General features: G+C 41.7%; 1 long non-coding RNA gene and 1 other non-coding gene across 2 annotated transcripts; both read right to left on the reverse strand.

The window, feature by feature from the left end:
• Positions 1 to 387: 387 nt before the first annotated feature.
• LOC130537463 (uncharacterized) lies at positions 388 to 2,636 on the reverse strand. Its single transcript, XR_008953625.1, has 2 exons — positions 1,836 to 2,636; positions 388 to 1,738 (listed from the first exon to the last, which is right to left on the reverse strand). It is a non-coding gene; the product is annotated as an uncharacterized LOC130537463 (long non-coding RNA).
• A 17,123-nt stretch (positions 2,637 to 19,759) lies between these two features.
• trnaa-ugc (transfer RNA alanine (anticodon UGC)) lies at positions 19,760 to 19,831 on the reverse strand. The gene has a single exon. It is a non-coding gene; the product is annotated as a tRNA-Ala (tRNA).
• Between the last annotated feature and the right edge of the window lie 4,990 nt (positions 19,832 to 24,821).

Consider the following 24,821-nt stretch of genomic DNA (forward strand, 5'->3'; position numbering starts at 1 on the left):
TGTTTTCCAAAGTGTTAAAACAGCACAAACTCAAATAACCACCACAACATTAAGTTCTTTATCTCACACGCTCACGACGCCCTCAATCGGCGCTACCCTGCCATTACAGTCATAGTGAAGACGCATTGAACGATGGGTTCAGTGACATAAAAACCGGTTTAAGGTCATCTGTCCCGTCGTAGTTAAGGGCTGTAAGGTATGAAAACTTTTTTTTTTTTTTTTTTTTTAACACACTAGATTAAACTAAGAGACATCACAATGCCAACTAGAGTTTATTTCAACAGGATTCAACAGGATTAAACCCCAGGACACAACCTTGTCATCAAATGTGCTCAACCTCTGTTTAGTCCAACGCTCTAAAAGAAAAAAAGAGCCCACAAACAGATGTGCCAGAAGAATTGTTCATGTTTATATATAATGATCAACATTAGAAATACAGGTTTTTTCCAGTAATAAGATTCAAAAAGGAGATTATCTTAACGAAACCTACTGTAATGATTTAAAACTTATAGCTGGAAGAATCCTTGAGCAGAGCCCAGCTCAGAGGGGGATCCATGCATTTCCCTGTGTCATGGCTGCAATTTTAAAATGATTTTAGTCTGCAGAGACGTGCTTCATATAGCACCGGAAATAGATTTTTGTCTCACTCTGTATCACATGAATGTTATTAATCTTGAAAAATGGCTCCTTGGCCAATGACTCACCACAGCCATAGTCAATATGATAATGTGGGATACTTTCCAAGACAAATTTCACATTATTCCCCAAAAGCAGCACATTCAATCAGTGAATATTTAACATGGCTTTAGGAATTTGTGGGAAAGTTAAACATGTCAGCTCGGTGGAGTTTCTTGGCCATGGGGAGGAAGTGTCGTACCGCTCAGCTCTCCGTTACTCTCGTGTCTTCTTCTGTTTCTTCTGTAAGCCACGTGTTCCTGAGATCTAAAGAAGAATCAATCCCATGAAGTCACTGAAGGTTTTTGTGGCGTCTGATCTTTGCCTCATCTGTTCGAAAAGAGTTTCAGGTTCACATCTCAAATGTAGACTAAAAGGAAACATCACAGTGTCGGAATCTGCTTTAATCGGACTGAAAGACAACACTCAGGAAGGAAAGCTCATGTAACATAAGATGCGCAGACGGTGGAAAAAAAGGTCTTTTTTAACAAAATAAAAAGCAGATACCACAATGCTGCTCAAACCTTATATAAACAGGAAACACAGTTCCCAAAGTACTCTTGGATAGAGATGACCTAACAATAACAATGCACAGTGTATGCTACAGTTAACCTGTAGCTGCTCTTTAATCAGGCAGGACTTTCTGGGGAGTGGATTCTTGTCTTACTGCAGTCAGCCAACAGGGGGCGATGGAGGCCGTTTCACAGGTTGTTGTTTTTTTCATCCCTCTTTACAGTTTATTGTGGAAACACAGAAAGAATCTATCTCGTATGTCTTGTCAGACCACAACATTCTGAAATGACAATGCTCTGTTGTCAGATCAAGGACTTTTGTTTTACTGGAACACGCTCGTGTTTCGGCCTGTTTGATGTGGCGAGACGTTTTCCGGTGATCAGCAGTGATGACGCTGCATCTGTTGTTTGATGAGGGAAAAGTCAAATGTGTCTGCTTTTCTTTTTCAAATTAATCTTTGGATTTCTCTTTTTTTGGATTTCATTTTTCCAATAAGTGGAAGACCAAGTCATGGACAGCCAGTTTGATGCTTCATGGAGGCCTTTAAAACCTACAAAAATAAATGAAAAATTTAATTTGCTAAAACAAAAATTTCAACCATATTCTTATTCTTTTAACCCAATTCAATGATTAGTGCATTTACTCACCAGCATTTCATTGTTTTACCTGCCAGCTGCAACAGTTTAGTTGTGATTTACAGCAGCTCAGAGGTGAGTCCAGCACCAGGTCAGGAACGGTTTCCTGATAACCGGAGGAGCAAAAATCCACACTTAAGGTCACATTTAAATGCTGAGAGGGCTCAAAAGTCAATATTCATGCCTGATGCTTTCTGCAGGGACAGGACCCAAGGCAGGTGGGCATCTAGGCTTTCAAGAGGCTCATTTCCCATCAGCCATCACTCATTCAGGCACTTTGTTACTGACAGGTGGTCAGAAACACAAACGTCTGCCGTCTGCGCTACCTGATGAACACAAATCTGTGCCCAGTCATCAGGTTTCAGGAGCTGTCGGCTTGAACTTTGAGCTTTCTGCAAAGTAAAAGGATTCAATGAGCTGCATGAAATACCAGCGTACAGGAGTTCGCTGAAATCTGCAGAGAGCAGCAGGTATCTGTGTTTGTTCTGTGTCAACATTCTCTTCATTGTTCCGATGTGGCGTGTCACACACACGCAAACACACACAAGCACAGCAAGAGAGAGAGAGAGAGAGAGAGAGAGAGAGAAGAGAGAGAGAGAGAGAGAGAGAGAGAGAGAATGGTCTTTTTCTCAACTGCCTGCTGCAGGTGGACAAGTAGTCATATTACAAGTGAAAGTGGTACATGCTCTTGTGCACACACACAAACACACACACATACACACAGTCACACGTTACCACCATCATTTCTCCATCTGTCATAAGAATTAAAAGTAATCCAAAGGAATTTTCAGATGTCATGGATGAAGATGTGTGTGTGTGTGTGTGTGTGTGTGGTGTGTGTGTGTGTGTGTTGTGTGTGTGTGTGTGTGTGTGTGTGTGTGTGCATGAGCAGCTGAGAGCATGAGGTAAAACCTGTAGCTGACCAACCAGCAGGCTGCTGCAACAGTTGGACACCTGTTTAGACCCCCCACCACCACCAGCCCCCACGTCCTCCCCCTCAGACACTTGATATGTGGGAGTCCTGGAAAGGGGGGGTTGGGGGGTGGAAGACAGATATGGGAGGAAGGGTAGAAAGGGAGCAAACAGCTGGATCAACTGAATGTTTCCGTTTTCTCCTTCCCGTCACAGATTTGGTGACCTGCCGTCTTAAAGGGCAACCTGCAACATTTCACCATCTTCGGCAACGTGAACTCATTTATAGTGAAATGTGCTCTGACCGTTTCGTTCACATCGCTTCTCATTATTTTGTATTTTTTCCCATCAAAACCAGAAGCAGCAGCAGTGACTATGATTTGGTTTGCAGCAGATTTAGTGGAAAGCAACAGCCTATTCATGAATATTCAATTGAATTAAAAAATAAAGACTATTTACAGTTATAAACACGCGGCCTGTTCTCGCTAGTCTTTTAGCTTTTTGGATCCATTGATTTAATTCATTTTAGCCACAACGGAATGATTTAGTGAGGTATAATGTCGTGCATACATGGGTCGAGCTGTTTCCTAAGAGTTTTAACTCTAAGAATCTCCCTCAACACGCAGCTGAACTTCATTTTCTGCATGTTAACGAGACTCTTGAGGGAACTCTGCTTTGTTCCGCTGACCGGAGTTCAGCGTCACTCTTCAGGATTTATTTGGTGTCAGAATGCTCACGATGAAGCCTCCGACCGCAGCAACGCACCAGCAAAGCTGCAGTCAGACAACAGGTGAGTAGTTACGCTCTCAGGCACGTCTCATTGATATTCTAACCTATTGCACTTTCCCAGAGAAAGGACTCCCCAGTGGAAACATTACTGCCCCCCTCCAGGCTTTGATCCCACTGGCATGAAGCAGATCGCAGCCGAGACATGACGGAGGCAGCTACGAGCGGCAGAGGATCAGACGTGTGGAATTTCTCTGCGTTTGAAGTTCTAATGTTGGACCATGTTTTGCTCAGACCTGCAGACAAACAGACCAAAATTCGTACTGTAAAAGCAAGATTGTTTAGACTTTCGGACCACAAAAACCAAAACAGAGCACAAACCTAGACATAAAATGTTTATCCTGTCACAGAAGTCCTTTTCAGTCACGCGTGCACAGGTGCTTCTTGTGGTCCAGAGGATATTAAAGTCACAGGCATCCCAATACCTGTCCCTGTCCCTGTCCCTGTCCCTGTCCCTGTCCCTGTCCCTGTCTCTCCTCTCCTCTCCTCTCCTCTCCTCTCCTCTCCTCTCCTCTCCTCTCCTCTCCTCTCTCTCCTCTCCTCTCCTCTCCTCCTCTCCTCTCCTGGTCCTGCTCAAGGTTTCTTCCTGTTAAAGGGGAGTTTTTCCTTGCCACTGTTGCTTGTCTGGGGTCAGGCCCTGGGATTCTGGAAAGCGCCTTGAAACAATTTTGATTGTAAAAGACGCTATATAAATAAAGACTGATTTGATTTGGGGAAAGGAAGTTCCTGTCAAACTATATAGTGCAACGCACCAAATGTGAGAATATTAAAAACAGAGATGAAAGTGCAGGAGTTGCACCTACCCTTTGTTCAGTCTGCGGTCCAATGAGCAGAAACACGGCAGCAGAGAGTGAGACGGATAAAAAGCGCAATGACTTCCTTTCAGGAGGCTGCAGGTCAGAGCTCAGCTCCCAAAATGGTGCAGCGAAATCAAGCCCTGCCTGAACCCAACACCTCTGTTTTGGTTAACCTCTGCTCATTTAAAGAGGCACGGGTCACTGTCTCCTAGGACGGAGTCACCCCTTTACCTGGTGCTGAGAGGGTTCGCCACTCAAGGAAACATGACGAGGATGCTGGATTACACAATATCTGGAGAAAACACTAAACACGTTTTACTCAAACGAGAAAGGATCAATGTTCAACTTGACCTGGGAACCATTTGGCTGTTCAGTTATGTTGAAGTAGGAATTAAACTGGTCACATACGACTGGATGTTTCTTTAGAAGCTCAGAACCTTTGGATCACTCTAAGGCAGCGCAAAGAGGCTCCACTCCCTCCTAATTCTAATTCTGATTTGGACAGATGAAGACGGAGCTTGTCCTGGATCCCTACGTCTCCTTCAGAGTGACTCTCAGGACAGCTTTTGTGTTACAAATCAGGAGGGATGAAAGAGGGAGCCTTCAGGGTTTCAAGAACCAAGGGATCTCATGCTTTTGGTGCCAATAATTGTCAACTTCTCAGATTTCCCCTCAGTACAAAACCCTCCTCTCCTGTGGGTTCCCAACATAAATTCATTTTAGCTGAATGAGATTTTTAGCTTTCCTCAAATGTGGTGCACATTTAGTGTCTTTGTTTTGCAGAATGACATCTCTTTTATGGTTTATGAGCTTATTCGTGGCCTGTTGATTAGAGGCCTGTGTCTTCACAAGGAGGAAGTAAAGGATGATGAGATGGGGAGAGGAAGGGATGGCAGGAAGGAGGGAGGAGAGAATCCCTGATGCTACACTCCTCAGGAGATCAGAGGCCTCAGGAAACCAAAAGTGGGAGGATCAGGGAGGAAGACTAGAGGGAGGGAGGTCACATCCTCCACTTAACCACCATTGTTTTTTTTAATTAAACATACAACTAGTGGGACTCAGGAGACAGCATTGTTTGTTCTTTGAAATGCATAAATAAAAATTAGATTTTATTTCAGCTCAGCCTGATGTTTTGTGGCGATTTAAGATTGCAGCATGATCTCATTCATTGATCGACGCTGCACAAATTTTCCACGATGGAACTCTGGAGAGCTGCTACCGAGGACGTCATGGACATTCCTGGACAGGACTGAGAAGCAACGGGTGACTCAATGACTCCAGAACTGTATCCCTGGAAATGCGCACGATCCAAATGTGAAAGTTGTTCCACAAAACCACTACCGACGAGTCACTGAAAATCATTCTAGGAATTAAATCATCTCAGAAACACTTAATGTCACATTAATGCTTAAGCACCCAAAGGTCACGCAACGTTCTCCCCCTCCTTCACTGACCTCAGCTGTATTAGGCTAAACGATCAGATGGAGGTTTGAGATGTCAGACAGGCCGACCGTGTGAGACAGCCAGGCGGTCGGACCATTAGGACGGCAGACAGGCTGGCGGTGGACGTCTCTCAGCTAACGAGGCCTGACAGCTTCCATGCAGGCTCATGCGACAGTGAAAGGGAAGATTGGGTCAGATTTAGGCTGTTTGATGTTAGAGTGGCGTTCGTGTTTGAAGATAGCGCTCGGATTGCCCGTGTTTGCTTTTGTAAGCCCTGGTCGGTCAGCGTGCCTTAGCCACAGAGGCCGTCTGATCTTTCCAATAACTGACGCTGGCCACTTTTCTACTTGCCCGTTTTCTTTTGACATCCCATTAAATGACACCAACACCAGGAGTTTCCAACATGCCCTTCTTTTTGGCAAAAATGTAGTTTTCTAATTCTTTGGGCAGCCGGAAGGTCTGATGATATTTTTTTGTCAAATAAGCCAGGACATCCTGGGTTGGCGTGCTGGCCTGGACGCCGAGTCCATTGTCTGGCCACTCGCTCACTGCTCCCATTGATACTCTTCATCCAGCTGTAAAATCTGGTGTGCTGCTGAAATGTGGGAGTGCATGTGGGTGGAGGTTATGTGGGGGTTTATGCAATCCACTCTGAAAACAAGATGTCCCCCTCCCCAGATGGGTCAGCGTAGGGTAGGAGTGTAGAAGGGCTGGCACTGAAGGGATAAAAAACATGCCGTGTTTGCTTCCTGTGGGCCTCCTCTGTGCTCCGTCCTCCTCCCACTTGCTCTCTGCAGGCCGGAGCTATAGGTTTTCATCACACATCCACCGTGGACGCTGTCCTGCGAGTAACAAGGGGGTCAGATTAGCATAACAGCCTCCACAGGAACACTGTCAGCATTAAAACACACATCCTCTGGAAGTGGTTTTCTGCATAATCTGCCCCCCGAAAAAAAAAAAAACATACGAGTAACACCACTCCCACTATTGCCCTTCCAACTCCATCTCTGTTCCAATTAGCAGCAACATCTGGTTTGTGACTGAGCACCAACCGTATATGTAAATAAAGGCATTAAAATCAGTGCAGACAATCAGTACAATTCAGTTCCAGCTGGGCCATAATTTACTGTTGAGTCTAAAGTCAGTTTACAGTTCAACTAGCAACCCAACATAAAATGGTTGTAACAGTAGAGAATATTAGAGTAGATCTTATGGGTCTTTTGTCAAATGCTTTCATTACTTTGCTTCCAAGCACAAAGGTTCCTGAACCACTGATAAAGTGATGGTGGACACGTCTGTAGTTTGATTTGGGTGCTGATGATGTCTTTTAGAGCCACATTCTGCACAGCAGTGAATGAAAAGCCAATCTGTGGTGTCTCAGCTGTCAAACATGGTGCAGCACGGAGAAACCGTCACCACAAGAAGGTTCCGAGTTTGTTTCTAGGGAGAATTTATGATTCTTTTGGAATGGAGCGCGATGACTTACTGCAGGAAAGTGAGATTTATGCAGCTTAAACAGAGTGCAGCAGGAGGAAGAGTGTGTTTATGGAATCACTCATCAAAACATAAGAAAACAAAGCAAACAAAACCAGAAAAGAGCTCGTCCTTTGTTCTCTCGCAAAATTTCAGCTCTGCCACATTCCAACACTAAACCCACCCGGACGATACCGAGACCGACGGCTCTGATTAAAAAATGTTTTCATAGAGGAGTCTTCCATATTCTCACGTTCCCACATCCGGATCAGGAAGCAGCACTGAGCACAAGCAACAGGTGGATCCACTGTCCAGACCACTGGAGACGGATACAGCCTGAAATAAATATGTGGACCACTGGAGAGAAAAGGCTTCAGCTTCTGTTTATACCTCTATGTTCTTCATTCTTTTCCTGATTTAGTACTCCATTAAAAATTAAATTACTGAAATTAAATATTTCAGTATATCTGCAAAGATGAGGCCACACTGACTTACATGAACACTCCACATTGGATTAATTCAGTATAATAAAGAAAAAAATCTGTATATCTATAATCTCTGATTTAATATTTAAGTTTTTGCCTAAAATTTTCACCTTGATGATAAACTACGATTTATTCATTTTTACGGGTTGATTAGAGATGTCAGGACTGCTATAAAAGATGGAAGCTCCCTGTATTTCAGATCAATCTTTAGTAATTTTTGCTTAATTTAGTGTGATACGTTCTGAGCATTCATCATTATTTCACAGCAGATTTTATTAGATCCATCTCAAGACTAGGTGATTAGCAACAAAAGTAAGGCAACATTAATTACTGACAAAATCAATACAGTATCAAACCTGATACTGTTTTACAATGGTCAGAATTAGGGTTGAATCTTAATTTTCTTAAAGTTTAGGAGGTGGTAAAGGAGAGTAAACTGGTCGATTTGTTGAGTTGAGAGGTATTTAAAGAGAAACTCAGAATAAAACTGACAATTTAGTGGAGCACAGTAAGAGCTTACACACAGAGACAAATCACGCATTGTGCCAGAAACTGAGAGGAAACAGATTGGCGAAATGGCCCATTGCATATTTTGGATATCAGATCAGGTTTCAGCCCCTCAGCCCTGCAGCACCGGATAGATTTGATTACGGCAGCAACCACAGGCAAAATCTAATTAGCACATTACTCACAGCAGGATGTCAGTCTTGTGTTTTGGCAAAAACCACCACATTTATACTATTTCATGGTCATCGGAAGGAAGCTTGCGGCCTCTTAGCATCGTGCCTAATAATGTTTGTACTCCCTGAAGAGGCTGTGGGATTTAGAAGTTTCAAGATGTGAATGTTTCTGTATGGCTTTTTTTTAAAGAAGTAACGTCACGATGGGCTGAGCAAAGTCTTTTTACACAGAAATCTGCATGAAAAGTGAATAATAACTGTCAACTGAAAACTGTGTGCATCTGCATTGTTTTAAGCTTGCTTTCAGATCGTTTGGAGCAAGCCAGTAACACAATGGTGGACAGAAGCAGGAGACAGAAGCTGGAGGGACAGCACGCTGACTGAAGAGTGCCTAAATTGTCATGACATCGGCGTGACGGCAGAGGAAGTGTCTGCAAAGTTGTCACATTTGTTGCTGCAGCACGAGGTTGTGAATGCAGCTTAGATTTAACCCAGCGGGCACAGCGGTGTGGCTTTCCTGCTTGACTTGGCCATATCCTGACTGAAAGGCCGGTCAGAAAGAGAGGCTGTGTCACACAAATGAATCATTTTGAGGATGTTTGAGGGATTTTGTTTTGTTCATTGTTCACTTAGAACCCCATGGCTGGAATTAACTGCTTTGGTTGGACTTGCACACATCCTATGGGTGAAGCTCAAGACCACCCAGACATCCATTAAAATACAAAAGGTAGTCTGATTTATGCTTAAAAAAGTCTCTGCATCAATATTGACATTTCAACACAATTTAAGATCTGATGTGGATGGAGTGGAATGATTCGTGCTAAAAGTTGGTAGCAACTGCAGGAGACCGTTTATCTGGGACATATAAGATGAAAGTCAGTAACATCATACAAGTTACATTTTTTAAATTATTTTTTATTATTATTTAAATATTAAATAGCTTATCGAACTAGAAGTTTTTTGATTTTGGGCTCGTTAAATGAATTGCCAGTAAGGTTTTGGGTATATCTGCTTGGATTCCACAATAATAATGGGGCAACAAAAATTAAAAAGTAACACATCAGATTATTTACGTGACAAATTCTACCCAAACCCGTGATGTGCTGATGGCCTGCGGGAACATAACGGTGTGCAGACAAGAATAAATCTTGACGTCTGAGCTTAGCTCACAAGGACATGTGACTTTGTACTCGGGTTCAGGGTCAAAGGTCAGTGTGGCTGACTGATGGGACTGACCTTGTCACTGATGCAGCTCAGGCTAATCTGTCCAACCGGGTCACATGAGGGATTGATGGAAACAACTTTTAAAAATAAGGAGACGATTAGTTTAAACCGGCTCACCTGACACAGAATTAAACAGGTGCAACTGTCATTTATAAAATGTTGTCTTCAGTTTACATACAAGTAAGTTAAAATTTAAACACTGGAGGCAGAACAGGAAGAGAGAAACTATGAAAATCAAACTTGGCTTCTCAGGAGGTCGGTCTGGGTTCAAATCAAGACTATAATTCAGAAAAGGCTAATCCATATTATTTAGAAACATTCTGATGCCAAAGAGAAGGAAGAAAAACATTCAAATAGGAGAAAACTGGACTCAGTGGAAGGAAAAAGATTTAATTGACATACTGGGAGAGAGGAGCTCATTGGACACAAGTAAAAAGAAAGAAGACACAGGTGGAAGTGATCAAGTCAATCAAGAGGGAAACCTGAACAAAGTGGACCGGACTTCTGCAACTAGCATGTCCTCATTTTTACCATATTCTTTATGTTTTTTTTACATTAACGCACATCCATATTGGGGTCAGTAAACTGCCTCTCTTCTGAGGATTTTCCATTTATCTTAAAAGCTTATGAAATTTCAGAACAGGTCTGGGCCAAGATGTAAAAAAATAGGAAGTTTGCTGAATTAAATGTTGCATGTGTCATTTATGATTAATATCTGATGAAAAATGACTTTTGTGTAAATGAATTGTTTGTTACATAAAATCACTAGTCTGTTATTTACACGAAGAACTGGAGGAGAAATGACATTTATAGCCAGGAAGAAATTCTTGCACAACTACAAACGCATGTGGAGGTCAACTCTTGGTCATAGTTCTTCATTTGACCTGATCAGTTCTGGGCCACCGAGGACATTTGACCTGTCAAAAGGTCAAACATACGAAAGTGTCCTAAGCCAACTAAACTGTGTCTCCCTCTGATTAATTGATGACAGAAAATCTTGTGTGTTTTGTGTACTGATATGGGTTTATTCCAAAACCTGAAACCAAGCATAAAAAACACATACATAAATAATACAAATAAACAAATGCAAAACTGCATGAATGTCCTAAAATTCTCCGACGTCACTCCATGTCAATTTCCACCTTTAACTTGAACTTTACACGAACTGATAGTGATATCATTTCAACCTCACTTAAAATAAATAATTCACAAAAACGGAACACAACCTCACTGACTTGGTTATCAACACAGGGATGGTATAGCGTCCTATGGAGTATTCCTTGACACGTGAGGAAAAAAAACTTTTAAACACACTTATTAGATAGAAATGACGAAACAAACAAAAATGCTGTCACCTGTATTGTCCGTGCATATAAGAGGTCCCCTCGAAACCCTTGCGGACATATAGTTCCGCATCAGTTGTTGGTGTAGTTGCTGTCTTGGGAACCACCTGCAAACACTTACATGAACGGTCCATAAAAGTGTGTAATGGACCTTAAAATGTTTAATGTGTTGGAAATGAGGTGGCCGCTTCAAACATGAATAAAGAGGAATAAATAAATAAATTCACACAAAAATAAATCAGAATTTACAGACAGTGAGGCCAAAACATCACCCTCTGCTGGAAGGCTGCAGGATATAAATCTTTTGTTTTAATATTTTAAATCAGAAATTTGCACTGTGTGTCTGGGAAAAGCAGAAGGTGGGTGTGTGGGTGGGAGCGCTACCACCGTGTCAAAGTGTAACACTGCCCGCTAACTGAGAACACATCGTTGTGCTGTCCTGTACTCTCTGTCATTTGATTGAAGGCCTCCCAGCTGCCCTGTGAAATCACGGGCCTCAAGTATGGCTTCCAGGGACATCTGACCTCTCGGTTCAGAGCTCAAGGTTCAGGCAGCCCAGGCTCACCTTTCCTTTCTGATATTGAGGACAAAGCTCATATTGAGTCAAGGTCTTGGAAGCTGAGGGGATCTGAATGTGTCTTTCAGGGTTTAGCGATGTGCTGTCACAGAAGTTCTGCTGTGCGGCTAAAGAAAATATATGTATGTTTTCTGTAAGTACAGAGAGCCTCTATTCATTCATTCGTTCGTTCATTCAGGAATCATTACTCAAAGTAGATGAGGGATGATAATGACCGTCAACCACACAAAGTAAAAGTTTATAATATGAGGATCACAAAGAGAAACATTTACATGCCAACAGTAACAATAAGTGATCACCTTCACAATGACGCCTTTTAAGATTTCCCAGGTCCTGTCTGGGGCCTGACCTACGGACCCTCTGTTCACAACCTCCAAAACAACAGCTGGCATTGGCCACGGGTGGGAGATAAGGAAGGGAGGAAAGTAAACCAGTGAAGAGGACGGATGGCCAGAGGAGCTCTGGAGGAGGTGAAGAAGATTCCTTCTGTTAGAGTTATAGATGAGACATGTGGGAAGCAGTGATTCATCCAAAATGAGCACCTTGAATTTGTTGATGCTGCAACATTTAGTAGCACAAGGCTCTAGAGAAGCAAAGCTGGCTCTGCTGTTCTTTATAGGGTTATTCTCATATTTATAACTGCAAAACAACATATGATGTTTAAATATATTTAGGCTATTCTTCTAAATCACAAAACAACACATGGGCAGGGCAACAATATGTTGCTCTCCCCCTTTCTCTCTCTCTTACAAACACACACACACATACACACAGAGAGAGCCATGGTTCAGCTTAAAGATGTCTTCAGCTGTTGCTGCTGGGTGTATAAGTGATTCTTTGTTCCCCAAGAGGTTAAGACTGCCCCCCTGCCCCTTATCCTCCTGTATTACCTCCTATCTACCACCTCTCTATCTCACCCTTCACCTCCCTAAACCTAATCTCCCCCATCCCCTTCCTGAACCCCTCGTCTTCTCCATCATTACTTCCTCTCAAAATAAAACCAGCCCAGCACCGTTTTCCTGCATCTGGGGTGTTTTTTGGTGCTGCATTATTTGGGTGTGAATTTGTTTCATGGCATAATAATCTTTTATTTAATTCAAATGCAAGTTATCAACATACATATAAATCTATTGTTTAAACGTCACGTATTTTTGTCCATAAACCTATAAATAACTTTTGGAATTAAAGACATTTGTGTCAACAGGTTGATGTGTTGTATCCTGTCACATACAGAAGAATTATGGGATATTTTTACACTGTGACAGAGAGAATAGAAGGAAGCTGTTGACAACTTGTAAAAACAGTTGCTATGCAAGTTGTTAGGAATCCACAGAAAGAAACTGAGGTTTGTAGATGTGCAGGACTGCTCCTGACAACACTGGCTCACATTTACAGTTACAGAGACAAAGTCAAATTCTGACAGGCACACATTTTCAACACTTTTTCCCCTGCAAATGCCGACATCAGAGCACACCTCCAGACTACGCGTTGACGTATTCTGATCAGTGTCATCGACACACAGGCACAGAACACTGGTTTTTAAATACATGTAATACATCACACTAATTTCAAACCAAACCCAAACCGCTCCTGCTAAAAGTGAAACTGTTGTGGCTGAGGTGACATTCCAACGGGCAAGTTTAAAGAAACCTTAGGCGCACTTGCACATTGGCAGACCTCCAAACTCTTTGTATGACCGTCCGTCTTTCCCTCCAAACCTCCATTGTAGCCTGAGCCAAATGGTGGGCTCGAGGCTGTGCAATCAGATCCTTGGATCCCTCCTGGCCTTTGTTCCCCCGGCTTGTTTTCACTGTCAACACACCACTTGAAAGAATTAAGCGAAGCCAAGTACCTGGAGCTCTGGAGGTAATAAAGTAGTCAGAGCACAATTAAACCTTCAGAGACAAGTTGAGTCAGGCTGATTTCATTTCCATTGGCAACAGAGGCTCACGTCTGAGGGATGCATGTGTGCTGATCAAGGACGTTGTTCTAAATTACACAAGAGCTGCATTTCAAAGGAAATGTTTATTAGTAAAACCCTCAATTCTCCGCTTGTTTAATTCTTTTCCTCCTGCGTAATCGCCTTCATCCGATGTTAAAGCTCGCAGGGCAGCTTTCACGCCCCTGTCAGATTCCGTGTGAGGGTGAAAGAGTGACTGTATCTGGGTGGGAATCAGCTCGAACCCCTGGAACCCTCCACCATGAAAGCTGCTTCTGTGCCTGTGGGTGTGTGTAATCTTCTGTGTTCATAAATGGTGCCTTTAAATTCATGACACCTCTGAGAATTTTAAGATATTAATTCACTTAACTTTGATACCTAAATGTTAAAATAAAATAAAACTTGTGGGCTTTATTCTGCTCTATATTGTTAGTATAAAACCCTCTAAGAAAATAGAACCATACCTACACAGCAAAGGGCCCAGCCGGTCAGAAAATGCATCCATTGTAGTTAAATGACACATTTGGAAGTTGACATAAACAATAATCCTAATTCTGAGTTTGTTCAGATCTACTGTAAATAAAGGTGAATATAAGTGATGACGTGTTTTGAAGAGGAAGTTACTTGTTTACTTCTCATGCCAGCAAAACATCACCAGGAGCTTCAAATGTCTCACCACATCATTATGTCTCGCTCTTTTTTTATTCGCTCTGTGTCTTACTTGTTGTTTGTGTGTCTTTGTGGTTCTTGAATGGCATGAAAACCTTCGTGCACGTTCCATCCATACCACATTTAGCTTTAAACCGAGGCAAAATTAAATATGCGGAAAAAGGGGAACATAAACAAAACAGTTTATGAGAGCATACATGAAGGAACACATTTAAAATTGGCTGGATTGATTCAATGTAATGATCTGTTTAGAAAGTTTCATTCAGATAATCCTTTAAAAACACCACTGCGTGGTCATTCCTGATGTTGGAAAACAATGAAATGAGATATTGTAAATATCTGCTAAGTGATGTCTCCGCTGTAATTTGGCAGGAGAGCAAATAAATAATATCTCATATATCACTTTCTGCAGGAGTCAAAGTCAGAAACAAGACGGCTTCTTCATTCTAGAAATATCTGAGGGATGGCGCAGCGAGGAGATCCGACCACAGAGAACATTCGGTGGTCAAATGGGGACACTGGATGTTTGTGATGATGAGAGCGAAGCCCAGCCATCCACAGCCTCGGTCTGAAGGACGTGCTGAGAAAACACAGATCTCTGGGTAAGATTATGGGATGCCAATAAATGATATTTTATGAGACAGCTTTTGTTTTGTTTTCAAGCAATCACTGAGCGTACTGATTCTTCCATTCTAATGTAACAGAAACAACATAAACAGTAACAGATGTGGCAAAAATAGGCAATAGATCGGTCTTAAAGCTTAAGAAACAAAAGCAAAATTCAGGAGACTGCAGGAGTTGCAGAATCAATGGGTTTACATTTATTTCTGCTTTGTTTTTGCCACAGTATAGAATTGTCATTTCTTATGTTCTTATGTTTCTAATCTTCTTAAAAGGCTGAATATACAAATTAGTTCATCTTTCTTATACATCTTCTCCACAATAGCATTTTATTACTGTTTTTTTAGTAATTCTGTTTTAGGTAATGCATCAATGCAATAGTATTACTTTAGATCATAAACACAGATACCAGCTGCAAGAATCCAGCCTGCACTGAAAATGGTTCACTCTGTATTTTATTTCCTACTAAAGAGAAACAAACATGGGCAGAATCAATGTTTGCAGAGCAGATTCACCAACACATGTGTATGAATGCCCACCCTGGTGTTTGCTACCTGCGGATGATATGACGTACGTAACTATAATTCCAAATTTGGTTGGAATTTAAAGAAAATGCGCCCTCCATTTCCTCTCTAACCTTACGTCGACCTCAGTCGACCTCTGTCAAACGCGGAGAGGAATCCTCTCTCTTCTCGATCCTCTGGCACCAGTCGGAAACTTTAGTGTGAGCTGATTTGTAGCTTCCAGCTGATTGGCTCGTTCTGCTCTGTTCTGCAGTGAAGAAACACCACAGCAACAGGAGCCACCTGTGCTGCCCTGAGGTCATGTGAATTTGTCATTAGATGTGGTCCTTGCTGCCATAAATGGTTTCCATAGAAACATAGTGACGGGACCCTCCCTAGCAAAGCAGGTGTCTGTGACCGTAGAATTGGGGCCTCTATTAATGATGTTATTGATCAATAGCTTGGAAACAAAATTAAGCATGGGGATTTTAAATTGGGAGAAATTAGCAAAATCTTCATTACACAACTAAGAAAATAAGAAAAGGTATCTTCAGCACGCAGTTGTGCGTGGATCCCGCTGCCTCAACTCTCGACCCTCAGTAATGTTTTTTGACGTGTGGTTTTTCTATAATTTGCCGATTAATGCGAGGCAGATGCATGTAATGCTTCTGTGTGCAGAGCTGGCTGACCTCAGAGGCAGCGGGAGTGCTCAGGCTATGAGATAATGCCAGAGAGAGGCCAGCCTGGGACTAACACTGCTGTTGCTGTGTGTGTGTATCTGTGTATGTGTGTGTGTGTGTATGTGTGTGCGTGCGTGCGTGCGTGTGTGTGTGTGTGCGCGTGTGTTCCGTGTGGTGTGTGGATACACAGTCGCAGTAAACCCCACCAACGGATGTTTAACATCCCCTTTCCGCTCAATTACCGCCTCTCAAGGTCACAGATATCTGTCCAAGATAACTTTGTGTGTTTTCTTGCCTAACTGCAGCCGCAATCGCAAATAATTTTTTAAGTGTTGTTTGGCATCTTGGTATTTCAACAAATATGTGAGTCCCAGGAGACTGTTTGTTTCCTCCCATAAAAGGCCATAATGAGCACCTCTTCCTCCTAATGACGTGGTATGAACCTTAATGCAAAATTGTAAACATTTCTGTGGTGTTCTTGGCTGCAGTCTGAGGGACTCATTGTTTCTTGCCTTTCTCCTCATCGTACTCGCCCCGTGACTTTTTAATTAGATCCACCTTTCGCTGAAGGCCCAGCTGTTTGTGCTATTTGTTTGCTCATGATCACTTAATGGGTTTTAATGGGGATGGAGTGCCTGTGCGCCTCAAAACTCTCTCTTTCTGTGTGCGCACACAAGCACGTGTGTGTGTATGTGTGTGTGTGTTTGCACGCACACACATTCCACCCTGCATTTCATCCGGCCTCTCCGGATCTCAGCGCAGCGCGTTACTCTAATCCTACCTTCCTGTTTTCCTGCAGAAGAACTGAAGTGGAGAGGAACTACAGATCTGATAATTAGCCTGATAACAGTCACACTCACTTTACCTGAAAAGCAGCACGGAGGAAATAAAGGAGGCTTCAGCACAAACTTTATTTGTGGCAATCTTCCTTTTATCGGTTGGAGACAATGTCATGTGATAAGAGATTACCATCTAATTGGATAATCTACAGACCATCTAATACACTCTGTGCAGCTTTGGAGAGCCCTGCTTCTGTGATATAGTGGAGAGGTTGTGACCTTTCCTTGTGGCTCCTTGCACTTTTATAAGTGAAGCTTTTATTTTTATGTATCTATTGTCTGCCAACAGCGTATTGGCTGTTGGAAAGACCTTAGAAAATATATAAATGTGTTCAAAACCATGGGACTCTTTGCATTGTAACCCTGGAAACTATTTACATCAGAACTTTAAAAAAAAACACATGTTGATAAAAGTTGGGGGGGAGTGTAGTTGTTCACAGTTCAGACACAGTCATCATCCTACAACCCAAAAGGGTTTAATTTAGTTTACTGCACCTTGTTTGGATTACTAAAAACTTTATAGGTCATAAACCATGACAACTACAAGCTGTTTGCACTCCCCAGAAAGCATTTTTTGTTTGTGGGCAATTTTAGAAAATGATGTGTTGTAAAGTTTGACCCTGTATACTGATAAAACACCACCTTTAGCTTTTGAGTTGTTTTATGCTCCGGCTTCTCTCTTTCTTGCGCATTCTTCTGTTTTTACACTTTTCTCCTAAAGCGTAAAACTTTACGTTTGTGGAAACAGCGGTCATCGGAATGCCTTTGGGATGCCTAGACAGACTAAAATAACTGCAACTATGGTCAAATTTACCACCTTCTCTGGTCCTTGTTGATTCCACAGAGTAAATGAATCTGGAACACAAAGGAGGAAGCCTGCTGTCATCAAAGGCACCATTTCCAGCTGCTGTAGCCTATATCTCTTCAGACATGTTGTCACATTTTTCAGGAAAAGCGTAAGAACCAGTCCATCATTCCAAGTAGGAAAACACACAAATGTGAGTGCTGTAGCACCTGCTAATTTACCACTTTTTGGGGGGGCTCCAACACATAATTAACATGAGCAAAGTGGAAAAGCAGAAAAGCAGAAGCCAAAATCCAAACTTTGCACATGGAAATTTGCACATTTATTTACAAGCTGTGGAGACAAAAGGTACTATCAAAAGCTGGTTGCAGGATTCAGGTATTTAGCTACTTATTTACCATACTGTCAGATATCCTGCAGCATATCAGTACATTAGTGCAAGCAGGTATGTCACTCCTACCACTCCTGCAGGGATGAGATGGGCAGATTATCTCGGATTAAAAGGAACTGTTTCTTCATAAAAATGGAAGCATAGGGCAAAAAAAAAATCACTGTAGGGTAGCTGACACAAGCTTCCATATTTAAGATGGCACCATAAACTCTTGAACTCATATTAACATTGACAACCTATTTTTTCTGGGCCATCATAATCCCACATTATACGTCCACTGTGGTGAGAGGCTGGGGTGAAAGGCGAGTTTTAGATGGTTTGTTTCTGCTGCTCTGACAGTAATGAAGTGTCTAATGAGGAACTGTCAGCAGCTCAGAGAGACCAGAGACCTCGAGACAGTGTGGAGACACAGTGGGTGCACGCGCACACACACACATGCACACAAACATCCCAAAGACATACAAACACACCCGCACTGTGACGCCGAGGCAATTACCACCCACCGCCAGTTACTGCCGCTCACACATGGCCGCAGCCCTGAAACCTTTCTGCCATGTGTGGATGAAGCTGTGATGTGGTTTCCCAAGCACTAACAGAAAAGAAGCAGAGTTTCTGAAAACTGTGGAGCCAGGGATTTACGATGTTGCGGACTCAAGATTTATTAGGGTTTAATGCCAAACTTTAATTTTTGTAATTTCAAGGTTGGATGGACACAGACATTGTGTCGTTAATCCTCTTTTCCCCTCTTTTCCCAAGTTCATCAATAATAGCTGGGATTTTTATATTCAAGGTAAATTTTAATTGCTGTATTCATGAATGCAAATTTAATTTCAAGACTTTAATAACATTGTGCTTACACAGTTTATACCTCCTCAACCACAGTAAGATGTTCTTTAACATCTTAAGAAACAGAACAGTAGCATCAATGCGTCTTCCAAATCATGTTACATAAGAATAACAGGATGGGAGGAATGAGACAACCCCCCTGTCTGGAGGACATCTGTCATTTACTACACTCCTGAAATATCAGTTTCCTGTTGTTTTTTCCTTATTTGGAATTTTAAAGTGTTATTTGTGTCACACAATGGGCAGATCTGTAGGTGAATGAGTATGACACAATAACCTGGGCCAGGTTATTTATAGCTATTTCTGTTATTTGAAAGGGATTCAGACAGAAGTGGAGAAGCTGGCGACAAACAAAGAGAACCGGCTGAAATTCAGCAGATGATGCGTCTTGTTAGAGAGTCTGACTGTTAAACCAGTTGGCAACCAGATGTCCTAATTGATGCTCTAATTTAAAAACACAGTGTGTTTTATATTACTCCTTAAAGTACTGAAAATGTAAATTCAAAGCTCAGCCACCATGACTGTTACACGCTCAGTGTTGAAAGTGGCATTGAATTACTTTAGTGTTTATATCTGCGGCTAAGCAGAGTCAAAACTGCGGCGCCTCACTAGTTCAGCTACAACAAGTATTGCGGAGAAGAACTTGAGATGAACTTTAATCAGATTGCAGCCAAAGCCACACTGAGCATTTTTGTATTTTCTTTTTCTCAGATGATGTTTTGTCAAACAAACTCGTTTGCAGTTGCAATGTTCAGGTGCTGTTGAATACTTTTACTGAACAAAGAGAGAACAAAATTACTTTATGTCTGTGATGTGACATTACACAGCTTTTTTTTGGTTTGTTTGTTTGTTCTTAAAGACATTGGCGTGGCTAAACCAATTCTGTGTTTCAAAGATAAATAAAAGTCGCCTAAAAGATATGGTGGAGATGCCGGGGATTGAACCCGGGGCCTCATACATGCAAAGCATGCGCTCTACCACTGAGCTACATCCCCGGTGAGTGACGTAAAGATTTTTATCATACTAAACCATTGTACTAAATATTATTTACTTGAGGTCTGGTAAAGTATCCCAGGTCTTTATTATTAATCACGTAGTTTTCTCTTTATATGGATCAAATTGCACCAGTGCATCCATCTCCAGTTTGTCTCCATTTATTTCCTTTTTTAAAACTGACAGACACGAATGTTAGGTCAGGTTAGACTTTTCTCAGATTTTAATAACTCCGTTGGACTTTGACATTTTTAAACCTTGATTATCTTTATGTGTGGCTCATTCCAGAGGTTAAAAAAATGTTTATATGCACGTATAAAATGCAATAACGAACCTTTTACATGCCCCTTATACTGCACAAAAGCCAAAATATGTTTTCAATGGAGCTTTAGCGGAGGTGTATCCCTTCAAGGGAAGTTCTCTTCCTGGAGGCATGTCATCCTTGTTTGACAGGTAATGAGCAGAGGTTGATGACTGAACAACTATCAGTCCTGTTTCTACATCCGTAAATCAGTATTTTAAGGTCTGAAAGAGTGACGACCAGTCGGCCTTGTCACGGGGGTGACCGTCAACAAAGGCCTCTTGTATTTTCTAGTTTTCGAGTGTGTCATTCAGATGTTAATAGACCCCCGCTTGCCATTTGTTGTGTACTATATGAAATAAGTTATTTCTCCATGTTTTAAATCTAATCTACCAATCACTGGATTGTATGTACTGTAAAATTCAGATTTAAGTCAGACAAGAACATTTTAATGTTCTTTAAGGATGACAAAGGCTTTGGAGGGAACATAAAATAGCATATTTGCCTCAAAGCAGAAGGTGGTCATGGTGATGGAGGGAGATTATTGGTCTCCCACCATCCCCTCACTGTCCATCACATCTAAAAGGCAGCCTGAGGTGGGAGGTCTGCAGGGTGTAACACTGTCTCTTGAAAGCCTTCTGTTGACAGACCATCTGCACTGTAGTTCATTGATGCGATTTGCATCGAACAGGCTGATCTCAGTCAGTTAGTGACCTTTACTAAGTGTCGTCTGGGGGATAATTGAATTGAAACCGCATTTTCTGTTCTGTAAGCTCTTAGCAAGGAGCTATAAATTGTTGGAATCTAATGGAGACACAAAGCCACAAGCCAAGTGCTGCTTAGATTAGCCAAAGTATGGCGCTCTGTGTCTCCAATCACGTTCAGTCTCAATTAAAGACATTTCATGTTTCATTTATGTTCAGGCTAAACGTTCTCCAAAACAGACAGAAAATGTGTTTGGCTCTCTCTCTCTTGGAATATGCTTTCCCACAGCTTTCCCGTTTCTTTTCCATTTTCAGTTTTAAAAAAATCTCTGAGTCTGAGTTCAGCCATTCAGTTTCATAGCAGATATTTTGAGTTTATCAAAACTAGCATCTGATTGAGCATCTAAATTAGTTTAAATAAACAAAGTAGCTTAATGTTTTAAACCTCTGACTCCTCCGCAGCACCGGCAGACCAGTTCCACTGCTGAACAGTAGTAATCTGTCACAGGTATGATACCATCTGCCCTAACTGGAGTGTGAGGGTATAAAAATATATATTTCTGAATTTTCTGGGGGGTAAAATTCATCCAACACCACAAAAGAGTAATATTTTTGCCCTTTTGACACACACATCTACTCCTCTTCAACTACATTACCATCACATTATGTCTTTCTAAAACACATGTTTCATATCTTTTCACTAACACTTTCTTCCGCGCGCACACACACACACACACACACACACACAAACGCAGACACACACATACTTTCCTCCCTCTTGCCTGACTTCCTTCCTCCCTGCAGCCTGAAAGCTGAGCCAAATCAATTAGTCTGCAGAAATTACAGCGCAATAAATAACGAGGGCCAGTCGGCAGCGGCGGAGACAGGCGAGGGGGGGTTAACCAGAACTATGGGGCCCCTTCTGTCTGCATGTACAGCTCAGGATGGAGGGGCCTCCTAACATTATCACAATATGAGCTCTTTATGTGTTCAGGGCTCAGTGTTTGCTAAATCACCAAACCTGGTCTGAGGAAAGTTGGAGAAGAAATAAATCTTAAATATAGGTTATAGTTGATACTCATATGTGCTCCATATGTCCATCTCTTTGCCCTGCACGGTAATTTTAGATTTTTCTTGGGAGGGGGTTGCAATAGTTTATGGCCAGCCTGATGTTACCTGATCCAATCTGTTGCGAACTATCACAGTCAAATCATCTCCAGCAGATATATAAAAAAAACAAAGTTTTAGTGGATCCCATAGATTCTCTTTACAATTACTGGTCAAAAAAGAGTTGAAAAATGAAAGAAAGGCAGCAGAGAATTGAAGAATTACTGCTGTAAAGTTGTTGTTGTAGTAGCTCAAATCTGTATTGATTACTTCACTGATATCAGGTGCTGAAATCATATTTAGGGGTGAGTATCTATCCATCTATCTGGGCCATAATGATGTGCTCAGTGGGCTGTGTCAGCACACACCAGTATGGATCCACCACTTGTGTTTTGGCTGCTCTCACTGTGATAATCTGCTTTTGTGTTGTCCCAGTGTTAACTCTACATCCTGTGTACACACTCTCTTCCTGGCCTTATCACTGGCTGTGTGAGCAGTGTGAATCACAAATACTTCCGGAGGTCAGTAGACAAAGTGAGTGACAAACAACACACACACAGACACACACACACACACACACACACTCAGCAGCGGGCCGCTACAGCTGTAATCTGTGCGGATAGTTCAGGGTTCAGGGTGCTGTAACAAAGTGGTTAAACATTACACACACATTAACAGGGAGGTTACTTCATGTCTTTGGTGTCCCATTTCTGTGTACCTCCTGATAAGATATTCAGATGAAAAAATTCCAGTGATTTCCAAATGTCCCACGAAGAGAGAGGTCATAAACACTTCTGTTGGTGCCATCTACTAGACAATCAAACCATTAAAATGCAGTTTCTACAAAACTAAATGTACAAAACATATAGAAAAATATCCATAAAAATATTGATTTTTCAATGCTGTTTTTGCCTCTACATCTTTTTTGCTCCACCCATGAGTGTATGTAAGTTTAGCCCTGTCATACAAACAAAGCGCAGAAAATGATGTCATTTACGGTACGGAGAAAAATTAAATATTTAGGCTACTTGCGCTTCTAAAATACTTATGATGTTTTAAAGATTGAGTAGGAGGAAAAACAATGTCAACAGTCCCGTTTATTTCATAACCCCTTATTTTTCCATTGATGCTTTCTTGCTTTTTAGAGGATCAAAGTGTCTAGACGTAGTGCCTTCATAACAAATCTGATCCTTTGATTACTGAAATTTACCAAGTGATGATAACCGCTGTTGATTCAACAAATACAGGATGGAATTTACTGAAAATGTATCTGGAATATGTCTTTCTCTGTTGGTGGCTGCGGATGTGGGTTTAAACCCACAAATAGTCCACTCATGAGCTGCAGTTCAGTCAAAGAGGGATGGTTTTAGCCTTGGATGTGATACATATTCACCAAAACAGCTCAAATACGTAGATAAAGCCTGACGAAAAACTCAGTTTAACACAAACTCAGAAAGAGACAGAGGAAAAGTAATCAAAAGGCACAATTATGGGTAATCAACTAATCTTTAAATGAAGTGTTTTGTCTTTTACCACTATATTCCAGTGGTATTCACATTCGGATACCCTTACTAGATTTTTTTTGCATGAAAATATACAAATATGACGACTGAAAAGATGTATAAGGTCTATCTTATCTACTTTATTAATATTTACTTTTTTTTTCTCACTGGTCCAGCTGCTAATTGATGTGAGCTAGTTTATATCTTGTTGCTCACAGATGACAGCCTGGGTTCAGTTCCATGGTACCAGATCTGGTTACTAAAGATAATCCGCAGATCTTGTTATAAGTTTCATGTAGGAACTGTTTCCTTGTTCCATCTGCATCAGGTAATGTAACATAAATGATGTCATTGGTTTCTTTTTGGACTGAAATATAGCATAAAACCAACTGACAGCATCGTGTAATGCATGCTAATGCTAATCATTTGTAAGTTGTTGCAAAAGTGTGACAGTGAGGTTCTGTTTTTGCTGACCCGTTTCCACTCATTACATCTGAAGTCCTCTCTTATGTCTTCAGGATGAGTCCATGTCTCCATACCTCACTTATCTAAACTGTCACTGAACCTGTACTTCAACAGAGTTCACTGCTTGCTTTCACGCAGCTCATCTGATTAAATGAGAGCCACATTAGCAATCGTACGCCGCAGACTGGACTCTTGTCTTGACACTGAAATCTAATTACTCAGTCAGGTTACTTCACATGCCACATGGCCGCAGAGCTGCCAGTTCTGTTCCAGCTGGGGATCTTTGCGACATATAATGTTCCCCACCCTCTTCCCCATGTTTCCTGTCTTAGCTGCCAACACTGTCCCCTAAATACAAAGGTCTGTTGATTCAGGATCTGAGCCTTTAAAACAACCAGCTGGAATCTCGAAAACCGGCCACGGAACCGAGTGATTGCACAACAACGGGTCTATTAAGGTTTGGCTCTCAATCAAAGATGAAATAGCAAATGTTATATAATCAGAAATATGACCAATGTGTTCTTTTGTATTAACAATGAACATAAGAGAGACTCAAATCTTATCACATTTGTAAGTTCAAGTAACACACACAGACACACACACACTTCTAGACACAAATCCTAGACTGAGACTTTTATTAGGTCAAGCAAGAGAGGCCCTCAGAGAGATTCTGTGGGTGATCAAGATTTATTATACATGGGAGATAAGACAAACACATATGTGAAGAGACCACACACCATGTACACAGAATACACGCGCGCACACACATACACACACAAACAAACTTCAAAAGGCTGGAATGACTGAGATCATCCTGCCCTTCTCCACCCTCCTCTTGACCTTTGACCTCCATCTCTTCTTTCTTGTCTGGTGCACCATGTCTGTCGCCGTCTTTCGTCCTTCTCGTTTTCTC

The sequence above is a fragment of the Takifugu flavidus genome, chromosome 14, assembly GCF_003711565.1.
Source record: "Takifugu flavidus isolate HTHZ2018 chromosome 14, ASM371156v2, whole genome shotgun sequence".
Classification (NCBI taxonomy): Eukaryota; Metazoa; Chordata; class Actinopteri; order Tetraodontiformes; family Tetraodontidae; genus Takifugu; species Takifugu flavidus.